General features: G+C 41.5%; 1 pseudogene; it reads right to left on the reverse strand.

The window, feature by feature from the left end:
• Nucleotides 1-1,096: 1,096 nt before the first annotated feature.
• On the reverse strand, nucleotides 1,097-5,135 carry LOC138016300 (tetratricopeptide repeat protein 28-like; annotated as a pseudogene).
• Nucleotides 5,136-10,990: the final 5,855 nt, after the last annotated feature.

A 10,990-nucleotide genomic window follows, 5' to 3' on the forward strand; every position in this document is an offset into this window, starting at 1 on the left:
CATTTACAATTTCCATTAGTTGAAATGGGTCTTAATGAGAGTAAAATATGTTAGCGTCGTCAGAAAAGAGTATAAAATGGTATAAAATCCAAAGCCTTCGTCAATGTATAACAAAAACAAAAGTGGTCCTAAGATCCACCCCCGGACAGAGGTACCTCGCATTTAATGTATTTATGGGAGGAACCATAGCGTGTTCTTATGTTCGACTTGCTTTGATCGCCGATAATTTTTTCCCCTAAGCCCCTCAAGAAGACCTGTTTACAGGCTCTTGCAAGTTCGCTTTCTAAATCTAATGCTAATAATTTTGATCATTAAGTTTCCGTCCATCGACAGGTTCCTGGTTCAACCGATCAGCAATATGGAGGGGCTAAGGCTCGGGAAGGTCATCAATGGATTGAAATTGGAACAACGAGCACGTATCTCGATCTCGTTCGGTTATCTTAAGCTAGTGTCTTTAAAAGCCTATCAAGGCGGTACAACTTAGTGACTTTTGAACCTCACGCTGCCCGAGTCAGTTAAGAACTGTATACAACTGCATGCTATCATTTTACATTTAGGCTACTATTTAACAATTAGACCCGTAGCCCGCAAGGGCTACGGGTCAATAGGGCTATTGACCCGTGGCCCTTGAGGGCGAAGGGTCTAATTGTTTTAGTATCACCTAACTAGTCACGCTTTTCGCTACTCGAGGACTATGTAGCGTAGCAAATTAAAATGCAGGATTTGCATTAGTTCACTAGTTGGGTGACACTAAATATCGATATCACCCATAGCGAAAAGGAATTTCAAAAATCAATGCCTCAGTCAAAAGAACTAATCGCTCCTGATTGGAAAACTATTTACAATACCCAAATCTAATGTAAGTAATACTTACTCTCTAAACCCGCTGGCTCCGAAAAGCAGCAAAGGGTGAACAAAATCACAAAGCAAATTTTTCTTCTGAAAATTAATGCTATCTAAAATCTGGATCTAGGATTTTCTTTCCTAATCTTTCTATCGCACAATAGCGAAAAACTATTGTTCATCATGTTTTTTCTCACTGTTCTAAAAAAAATAATAAATTCAAAAGTATTCAGTACCACAACAAATTGGAACATATGAACTCATCAGTGCACTGATCACTTTGTTGTGATTCTTTGCGGTTGGATGCATTTTTGCATCATGCCAAAAAGAGTGTAAATACATGAGTGTCATCAGGATTTCCATCTGGCTGACCTAAAGAACAAGAGAGATACCGTTTGTTAGATATGACGAGCGGAAAGAGATCGAAAGCAATGCAACTGGTAAAAATGTGTTAAAATTGATGTATAGCTGTATTCCTTCCGAGTCTGACCGACCGCGACAGAACGTCAAAGTTTAATTGAGAGGAATCATTTCAAGTAGTGTAGACATTATGATAATAACTAACAGTAAAATCATGAAAGCTTGAAAAACTAACCCGATGGAACTATACATAATATGATCTACGATGCGAATGCGGAGAGAGGGAACAGGAGGGAATATGCATTGTAATTTTGCATTGCATAATTACAAAGCTGTAGTAAGAGAACAGTCATGCTTAGAACAGCTTTCTTTGGTAGCATCCTGCAAAAGAATATTTCAACAGTTGCTTTCAAGAGGGGGCACTATGCATTGAGCTCATACTAATAGAGTACTAGTGGGTCACACACCTTACATATTATCTTGACCAATCTCTTCCAAGCTATCAAAGGCGACGTCATCTCCAATGAGGACAAATGGGGCCCAATAAAGGGGATCTCCAAATTTCTCTGAGCGTCTCAGTGCAGCTGTAGCCTGGTAAAGAGCCTCACTTGCTCTTTTCCGAAGCTTCAAATGCTGGTAGAAGCTGCGCATAAACTCGATGGTGGCGCTGTCATCGATGGCCCACAGTGAAGCGAGGACTGACCTCGTACCTGCACCAAGAAATGCTCGAGCGATGCCAATAACACCCTCAGCTCGAATGTGGCCTCTTGCACTGTGACAGCAGCTGAGAACGACAAGTTTAGCTCGCACTTTTGCATTCTGTACTTCAGCCATTGTGAGCACGACATCTTCTTCGTCCAGTATTGGTTTGCGTTTTTGAGGAGGAGGAGCGAAAGCAATTTCGCCTGTTTCGGCATTCCCGTGGGCTGCAATGTGGACTAAGGCTGCTTTGTCTAGCTCTTCTAGAAACGAGCCTTTGTCGCTTCCTGTCCGATAAGAGGCTTAACTCCAACCATCTTGGCTATTTCTTGAGCCTCTTTGTTGGCTTGGTCTAGTCTTGTTACCAACTCTGGTTTTTGTCTTCCTTTGAGTTTCACCAAGCCAACTTCTGGATCTCCAACAATCACAGCTCCCTTCTGATTATGATATTCAGGAGGACACTCAAAAATTTCTTTTATCATTGACAAGGACGGCAACACTCGCATTCTATGTTTCTCTGCCAGACTCTCGTTGTTTTCGTCTCTAAGGGCCACGAAAGGGACTCTATGGAGTTCGTCATCTGGAACAATTATGAGATCTTTGGCTGTTTGATCGTGAAATGTGCAGCCCAGCAATACATCATAAAGTTTCTCCAGTGCACTTGGTCTATCTGTTGGAGTGATACGCTTAGAAGGAAGGCAAGCCAGGTTTTCCAGCTCGCGCAATTGGTCAATTTCTTCATTCTTGTCTCTACGTTGAACTTCCCTCGACAGAAAGGAACGATCTTCGCATTCCACAGCCTTAACGTTAACGCCAATTTCAAAAAGTGCTTCACTTAGCAGATTCTTCCACTCGGTTACTTCGCCCATGAACATGGGATCACCATTCGACTGAAAGCTCCATATTAGCACATTTTCCTTTCCTTTTCCAGAAAGAGCATAGTATATGATGCGACCGTCTAGACGAGAAACGACCTCACGCATCTTCGTTCCACTGAGGTTTTCCCTTTTTACTCCTCTTGGGTCTTGCTGGCTGTACGATACCGCCATCATATCAGCAAGTGCCGCGGAACGCGCACGCTCTGTGACCAGTAGTGCTTCTTCGTCTTTTTCTTGCTGGAGGAGACAATGGGTATAGAGACGGTACGCGCTGGCCTGCACGTCACTTAAAGAAATCTTGTACGCGTCTTTCTCAAAGAGAAGTCGTCTTACTTCAGCATACAAGTTAGTACACTGTTCCAAGTAATCGCTGGCCATTTCAAACTTCTGGAGCTTTGAATAGGAGATGCCAAGTTCGAAGTGGCACGAACCTCTCTTTTCTAGGCTTGCCATCTTCTCAGCAAAACTCAAAGCCCTTTGCTGAAATTCAATGGCCTTTGTCAATTCCCCCAATTTCATATACACCCTGCCAAGATTTAAGTAGCCAGTCATTTCTCCACTTATTTCTCCTATAGAGCTTGAAATAGAGATTTGCTTTTCATTATGCTCAATGGCTTGTTTGTAATTTCCAATCCGATAGTTGACCATCCCGATACGAGCGTGGGCGGTTGCTTCTCCCTGTTTTTCCTCCAAATCTTCACAAAGCGACAGATGTCGCAAATGGCATTCATGCGCTTTTTTGTGATTTCCAATGCTGTTGTACGCAGCTCCCAGGTTTCCAAGCACAGTTCCTTCCATTCGCTTGTCCCCGACTGCTTTAACATAAGGCACGGCTTTCTCGTAAATCTTCACAGCTTGTGAATACATTCCAAGGGCTTGAAAGGCATTTCCCAAATTGGTGTATGAGGCACCTTCTAGTGGCTTGTCTCTGATAGCCAGGGCAATGTCAAGGCTTTGCTGATAACATTCAATTGCTTTGTTGTAATTTCCAAGCTCGAAATGAATATTTCCCACCTTCTCGACCGACCTTCCCTCTCCTCCTTTGTTCTCCAATTCTCTGTTGATAGCGAGATTAACGCTGTGATGCTCCAACGCCTTTTGAAAGTCTCCCAGGGAAAAGTAGATGCTTCCCATGTAGGCGTTGGCTAACCCTTCTGCAACCTTGTCTCTGGTTGATTTAGAAATCTCCAAGAACTTTTTTTGCATCTCTAGGGCTTCTTCGTAATTGCCTAAAGATCTGTGGGTGTCTCCTAGGAAACCGTAGGCAAAGCCCTCGTTGGATTTATCACCAATTTCTATCGAAAGCTGCAGAAGTTTTTCCAGATTTTTTTGTGCTGCCCTATTTTCTCCCAGAGAATACTGCGCTCTTCCAATTCCCTTAATAGCATTTGCTTGTTCTCCCTTATTCTTCAGCATGTTTGCGATAGACAACTGGGCTTCATAATACTCAATCGCTTTTTTTGTTTCTCCACGATAAAGATAAACATTTCCCAGGGACCCCATTGCATGTCCCTCGCCCAACTTTTTGCCCGTCTCTTTGTAGAGTGTTAGCTGCTGTTGATAAAGTGCAAAAGCCTTGATATAATCTCCTTTGGAAAGACAAACAGTGCCGAGATTTCCACAAGCTTTTGCCTGACTCCCCTTATTCTTGACTTCCTTGGCCTTCGCAAGGTGCTCCTGGATGTGAAAAATGGCCTCTGGATACCGTGTAGTCTTGTAGAAAACACTACCCAGCCCACTATGGGACTCACCGATCGCCAGCTTATCTCCGACATCCTCAGCAACGGTGAGACTTTCCCTGAAGTATCTAATCGCACTTTCGCTGTCACCAAGGTCGCTGCAGGTGACACCTAGATTGTGTAGACATTTCCACTTTTGCTTTTGGTCTCCTGTTGTGGAATTTGCATCCAAGGACTTCGTATGAAATTCAAGACCTCTTTGCACGTCTCCTAACTTGGAATGGGCAGTACCAACACAAGCATAGGCCAATGCTTCGAGATTTTTGAGACCAGTTGTTTTAGAAAGGGAAAGACACTTCTGGCCGTAATGAAGAGACTTCTCGTAATCATCCAAAGATAAAAACACTTCGGCGAGCTTGCCACAAACATCGGCCTCCACGATTTCGTTTGATTCTCCCTGAACCTTTAACAATGCTTGTTCTAGTAATTCTGCAGCTTTTTCATAATTGCTTGAATGCTTTTCTCTGGCAAGAAGCTCGTGAGCACTTGAAAGAAGAGTCGAAAGCTGATCTTCCTGCTCTGCTTCCTTTTCTGTTGAGAGAGCCGACGCACCTTTCGTTTGTTCTCCACTTAGATGCCCTTGGGAACTATGAGTATCATTTCGTCTGGTTTCCATGTCTCTCTGAAATATTCATAAGCTTTGTTAAGATTAAAGCAACATAGAAGAAACTGTATTGTCCAGATATAATTCACTTATATATATATCTTGCCGCTGTTTTTTTAACACGTTTGTGCTTTCACGAATATAGGTGCAGAAATAAATTTACGTGATATCTTCTTACCTACGATGTGGAGCTTTTAATCTTTTTCCACCCAAAACGCAGTTAAATTCAAATTTAGTTTGTTTTGTCTAGTAATTTTATTTGTAGCAATTATTTTCCCTTGTTTGTAATATCTGTTTGCTTTTTTTTACACGTATACTGTAATACAAACAACCTAGTGCCAATGTGAAACGACAGTTCTCTTCCCTCTACCAAGATATAAAGAAAATGCGCCCTTATCGCGTATAGAAATATCAACAATCACTTGGGAAAGATGATACTAGAAAACGTCTCTCGTCTAGTTTACGCCAGTTGTGCCGACTCTGTTCCATTACCGTTGTTGGAGTTACACTTTTCGTATGTTAGTTTGTGATTTCGAATGTATATTAGTTAAATGTATTTTTCGACTGCATCAAGTCTCGCTTCTTTCCGAAAATGAAGGGGTAGTTTCTAAAGAAACTGTGGTGCTGCGTCGGTGGGGAAGTTTTATACAAAAATTTGGTTTTCGAAAATGGCGGTGAAGTGGAAACGATATAAGGTTCCCAATGCGTTGTTTTTGCTCAGTTGCTTCCGGTTTCTCTTGTGCATTAGGTTTACTTTCATATCGGGAAAGCGAGATTCTAAGGGCCTGATTACATGGCGAACTTCAGCCCAGTTAGCCCGGCTGAAAGTCCACACCAAGTTCTGAACGAACGAGTCCTTCGTATTTTTGTTCGTCGCATTTTTTTCCGCCCGCTCCGATTTTGTCCTCTCCGAGGATGGAAAGAAATCCCGGCTCTTGAAATGAAAGTGCCGATTACATGGAGAAAGTTTCAGCCCGGGCTGAATTCTGAAAATCCTAGCTCAGTTTCAGAAACCGAGCTAGGATTTTTAGCCCGGGCAAACGGGCTGAAAAATCCGCAAAAAGTCCATGCAATAGAACTGGAATTTCAGCCCGGGCTGAAAAAGGAGCGTGAGCATGCGTATCGACTGTGTTTTCGCATGTAGGTAAATAATTCCACGCAAATTTGCGTTTTGATCCGGAGCTGAAATTCATACTGTAATTGCAACAAAATTTCAGCTCGGTGGTCACAGTGAAATTTTAGCCTGGGCTGAAACTCGCCATGTAATCGGGCCCTTAGACTGACTCGTTTTTACTGGCATCGCTTTTCGATGTATTCTTTCAACGTATTTCAATGAGTTTCTTTTTCATCTCCTCAGAAACGAAACGGTAATATTTTGGCTTCAGGGCTCGGAATCATTTCGGGAGTGGCAATGTTAACAAGTTCTACCTACAAGAAACAAACTGGTGAGCACAGACATGTTGTTCGGCTGTGGCAAAAAAGATCGTAACTATCGTAATGAACACGTCACAAAAGGAAACTAATGTTAATCACAGATTAACAGTTTCCACAACGGGAGCGATTCTATGCTTGATTGAAACCACATAGTGTGCAAAAAAGCAACGACTGTCGACATTGTTACGTGGCAGCAAAATGTACGCTATAATTCAATGAGTCGCAACAAAATCGGCATGGTGACCCATTTCATCTGCTGCCTTCTACAAAAATAGGAAATAACGATATTACATTGCAAAACAGACCTTCGAAATGGGTAATAATGTAATATTAACCTCGGTCAGCATATTTTAAAAATAATATGATAGCATGGTTATATAAATATGGTAACCCATCGATGCTCATGCGACAGTCCGTCCGTACGTACGTCCACTCCTCCATGTATGTATGCCAATGTGACCAGTATCACGTAAACATGGCCGCCTCATTGAAGGGCTTTATGTTGTTCGTATGTGCAAACATAATTGCTTTTATGGACTGTTCGAAATGATTTTTCACGGAAAAACCTCTGATAAAGGTTGGGAAAATATCAGGTAAACAATCTCAAGCAATTTTAGAACGGCAGCTGGAAAATGATGGTTGCTGGATAATGGTTGCGTACAAGCCATTAATATGATTATGTTTTTTAAATGCCACGAACTACTCCGTAGCCGTCTTTTTCACGTTGAAAATCGCGTTAGATCATCAAATTAACCTCTCATGAATGAAAACTTCATATTTTGACTTCAAAATTCGGGAAGTTTGGTCAAAAAAAGTTTTGAACGATCTATTCATATTTAAGCGTAATTAATTATGCAAAACACAATCGCCTTTGTTTGCCGTCATGGAGAAATGACAGGTGTTGACACATATAACTAGCAGTAATCGTAGATTATAGAGCGTCGCCTTGGGGCCTGGACAAACGTGAAATGTGTGGAGTTCAAACAACATCAAACATTATTTGGTGACCAAACATGCTGGTGTGTAAGTGAGTGGCCAAGTGGTTCTAACATGTTTGATCTAACTCAGATCAAACTCCACAAGCAAAGAACTATGGGTCACAAATACCTAAAAAACTCGTGGATACAAGCGGCTGAGCAAGGGGGATACGCATGCACGCACCAAACATGTTTGATACGGCTGGCCAAACGAACAAAACTTAGCCCATCAAACACGAGAACAAAAGAAACATTTTAAGTTGTTTGATCGAATATTTGATGGCCTTCAAATTTTATCAAATACGATCAAACAGCACGAAACAAGGTGGCCAAACGGTAAAATGTTTGGTCACCAAATAATGTTTGATTTTGTTTGGTCGCCGAACATTTCCCGTTTGGCCAGGCCCTTAGGCACCTGTATTGGTTCCCACAAAACATGTTAGGTCAGTAAAAATACCGTGGTTGTAATCAGGCATGATATAAAACGAAATTGCAGCATTGACACTGCTTAAAAAGTTTTTAAAAAGTAAAACGTTTCGATCACTTCGGCGACCTTCCTCAGTTACGTATGCAAATATCACTAACGATGATAAAATAGGCAAGTAGGTGCCAAAAAATGTTCTAAAAAATCTTGAGATTGAGGTACACACTAAACAAAAGTGGATAGTCATTATCCGTCTTGTACCCGTCTTTTAACAGACGCAGAAAAAAGTTTGCCCAAATTCGTCCCAGACGGATTATTCGTCTTACATGTATATAGTTCGTCCCGTCTTTACACTGGACGAATAACACGAGAGACGCATAATCTGTCCGTCTCTAGTCGAAAAACGGCCATTAAGCTTTATATTATTTATTTTTTTATGGTCTGCTCAAAATTCCCGACAGCCTGATCGTCGGTCAGCTCGCTTGGGATGAAAAACCTATAATTGTATGTTAACGCCGATTACCTCTTACGCACCGGTGGCTCAGTTGGTTGAGCATCGGGCTGTCATGCGCAAGGTCGTGAGTTCGACTCCGGCCGGACCAACACACTTAAAATAACTGAGGAGAAAGTGCTGCCTTTGTAATTAAATCTGCACATGGTTAGATTTTCAAGTCTTCTCGGATAAGGACTGTGAACCGGAGTCTGGCTAAAGTCCCCCACAAAGCATTGTAAATTAGTCCTGAAAAGCCCCGAGGGGAGAGACTAATAGATTCACTTCACTTCACATAAACCAAACAGGATGCATACTTATTTCGCTATTTCTTTGCCTCAAAAGAGAAGAGTACACAATTCGTTTTAGAAGAAGACAGTCAGTACCTAAAGACGCCCGCAAACGAGGAAAAAATAAGCAAATATTTCCCCGTTGCAGCCCCAGGGAACATTTGTTGCGAAAGCTAAATTTGCTTCTCGGGAACCGAATGCCCACGTTCTTAACCGAACGCAAATGAGATAAATAACCCGGCCGGGTGCTCTGCTTTTAGGCTTGGCTGTCAGGCCGTTTTTATACTAGAGACGCATAATTCCGGTATGGGCCGAAGTTGGGCAAACATTTTTTCTGTTTTTGTTAAATTCGTCCAGTATAAAGACGAGAACAGGACGCATAATGCTGAGGAAACATTCCGGGAAACACTGTTTGTTCAACAATATTTCCTCGTTTGCAGGCGCCTAACGGAAAACCAACTCGTTTAAAACTCACCGTTTTACGTCAGTTTTGAACAAGTTTCAATGCCTAACGTCTTGTCTACCGGATTCTTGTTTGTGAGAATCGTGATTTGTCGCATGCTGAATATTCGCTTTCTTCCGAGAAACAACAAAGGCACTTTCACCGAAAGTGAAATCAAGCGAATTTTGATCAAAATGAACATATCGTCCTGAGTGGGGAAACGGACCATTATTTTTTTGAGGGAGGAGGAGAGGGTTTGGGCAATTTCCAAAAAAAAATTATTGCACAGCAAAAACTGCTGAAAAAAAAAATTGCGCAAGGGGAGCCATGGGGGAAAAAATTAAGCAAGTGCTTTATGCTATCCGGTCCGTTTCTCGAAAGTCGAAATTTCAGGTGCCAAAGTTTCCTTTCCGATTGTCATTAAAAGCTACACACTCATTGGCAACAGCTACAAGACAGTTTGTCTGTTCTCTGTTTGTGGGTGTTCAGTATTGCTTAGATTACTAAGCTTTGTTTGTGTCATCGTCTAGCGTAGCCACATTTTCAGTCTTCGAGGAGAAGAAAAGGATATCTTGCCTGCTACAGTGGTTGCTGATCATCAGAAGCATTCTCACAATAATATTAAAACCACAGTCTGACCAAAACCAACAAAGTTTTCTTAGTCAGAGAAAAAAAAAAACAATAGTAAAAGCCTGCATATACGAACGTATATACATTTTTTGTCTGGCAAAATAGGGATACTTGGATGCAGGCTTAAAGTGGGTTCTTGACAAGGTCCTAATTTCTATGTAGGAGATATAGGTATTGATTACCAGAAAAATAAATATTTGCGATCTCAAAGTCAAAGTGTTTATTGCAATTTAACTGTTACTCACATAATTAAAGAACCTGCTTGATTTTAGTTCAGGGTTTTGTATAATTATGCCAAACATCTGCCAAAAGGTTCTTGCAAAAGGATCTCTTCGCAGGAGTTGTCGAGAGTAATAAATCGTCTTTCTAACGAAATAAACTAAATTAAAATAAGTGCGAATTTTTCTTGATTTTTACCTTGTGTTTGAGGAAAGCACCTGGTCGATCCCGTGGCTGCCTACACGAATAAGAAAAATACATACTGCAGTCAATTTTTTTCAATTCGTTGGCTCAATTCGCTTCAACTGTAAAAGATCATCATGCACTTGACTAATACAGATAACCGAAAAAAAGCATTAAAACAACTACAATAGGAAGTCTTATACGTCCGAAAACGCTAACAACAAACACATTGTACACCGTCAAAACTCTGGTCGAAACTGAAATCTGTGAATGAAAATACAAGTTCAAAATACTGTTAAATTCACTCTGTTCATTTCAATTCAGTGTAGAAGAACATCATCTCAGCATACAGATAAAATAACAATGGAAATTAATCTTACATGTAAATGAGGAAAACAGCACAATCCGTGTTCGTCGACCTGTGGAACCTCCGCGCGACCCTCCGCGCGCTTTTAACAAACGACCGAACAAAACCGACACAGGTTTTTTCCGCAAGCGCAATCACTCTGACCAGCCGTCGTATGTTTGTCGTTCTCAGTCTTCAGAGTTTCTACAGCCAGCTCGGGTTGAAATGCTAGAAAAAGTCAGTAATTCCCAGGCAAAACCTCTATCAATAATAAATTTCCCAGCCAGCTCATCGGAACATCTGTATTTTTGCCAGCCAGCAAGATTCCTCTGGGGAACAGATAAAGTGAGGAACAGATTCGTTGGGTGCCCCTGCGTTGTTGGAGTTACACTTTTCGTGTGTTAGTTTGTGATTTCGAACGTATATTAGTTA

The sequence above is a fragment of the Montipora capricornis genome, chromosome 9 (assembly GCF_036669925.1).
Source record: "Montipora capricornis isolate CH-2021 chromosome 9, ASM3666992v2, whole genome shotgun sequence".
NCBI classification, from domain to species: Eukaryota; Metazoa; Cnidaria; class Anthozoa; order Scleractinia; family Acroporidae; genus Montipora; species Montipora capricornis.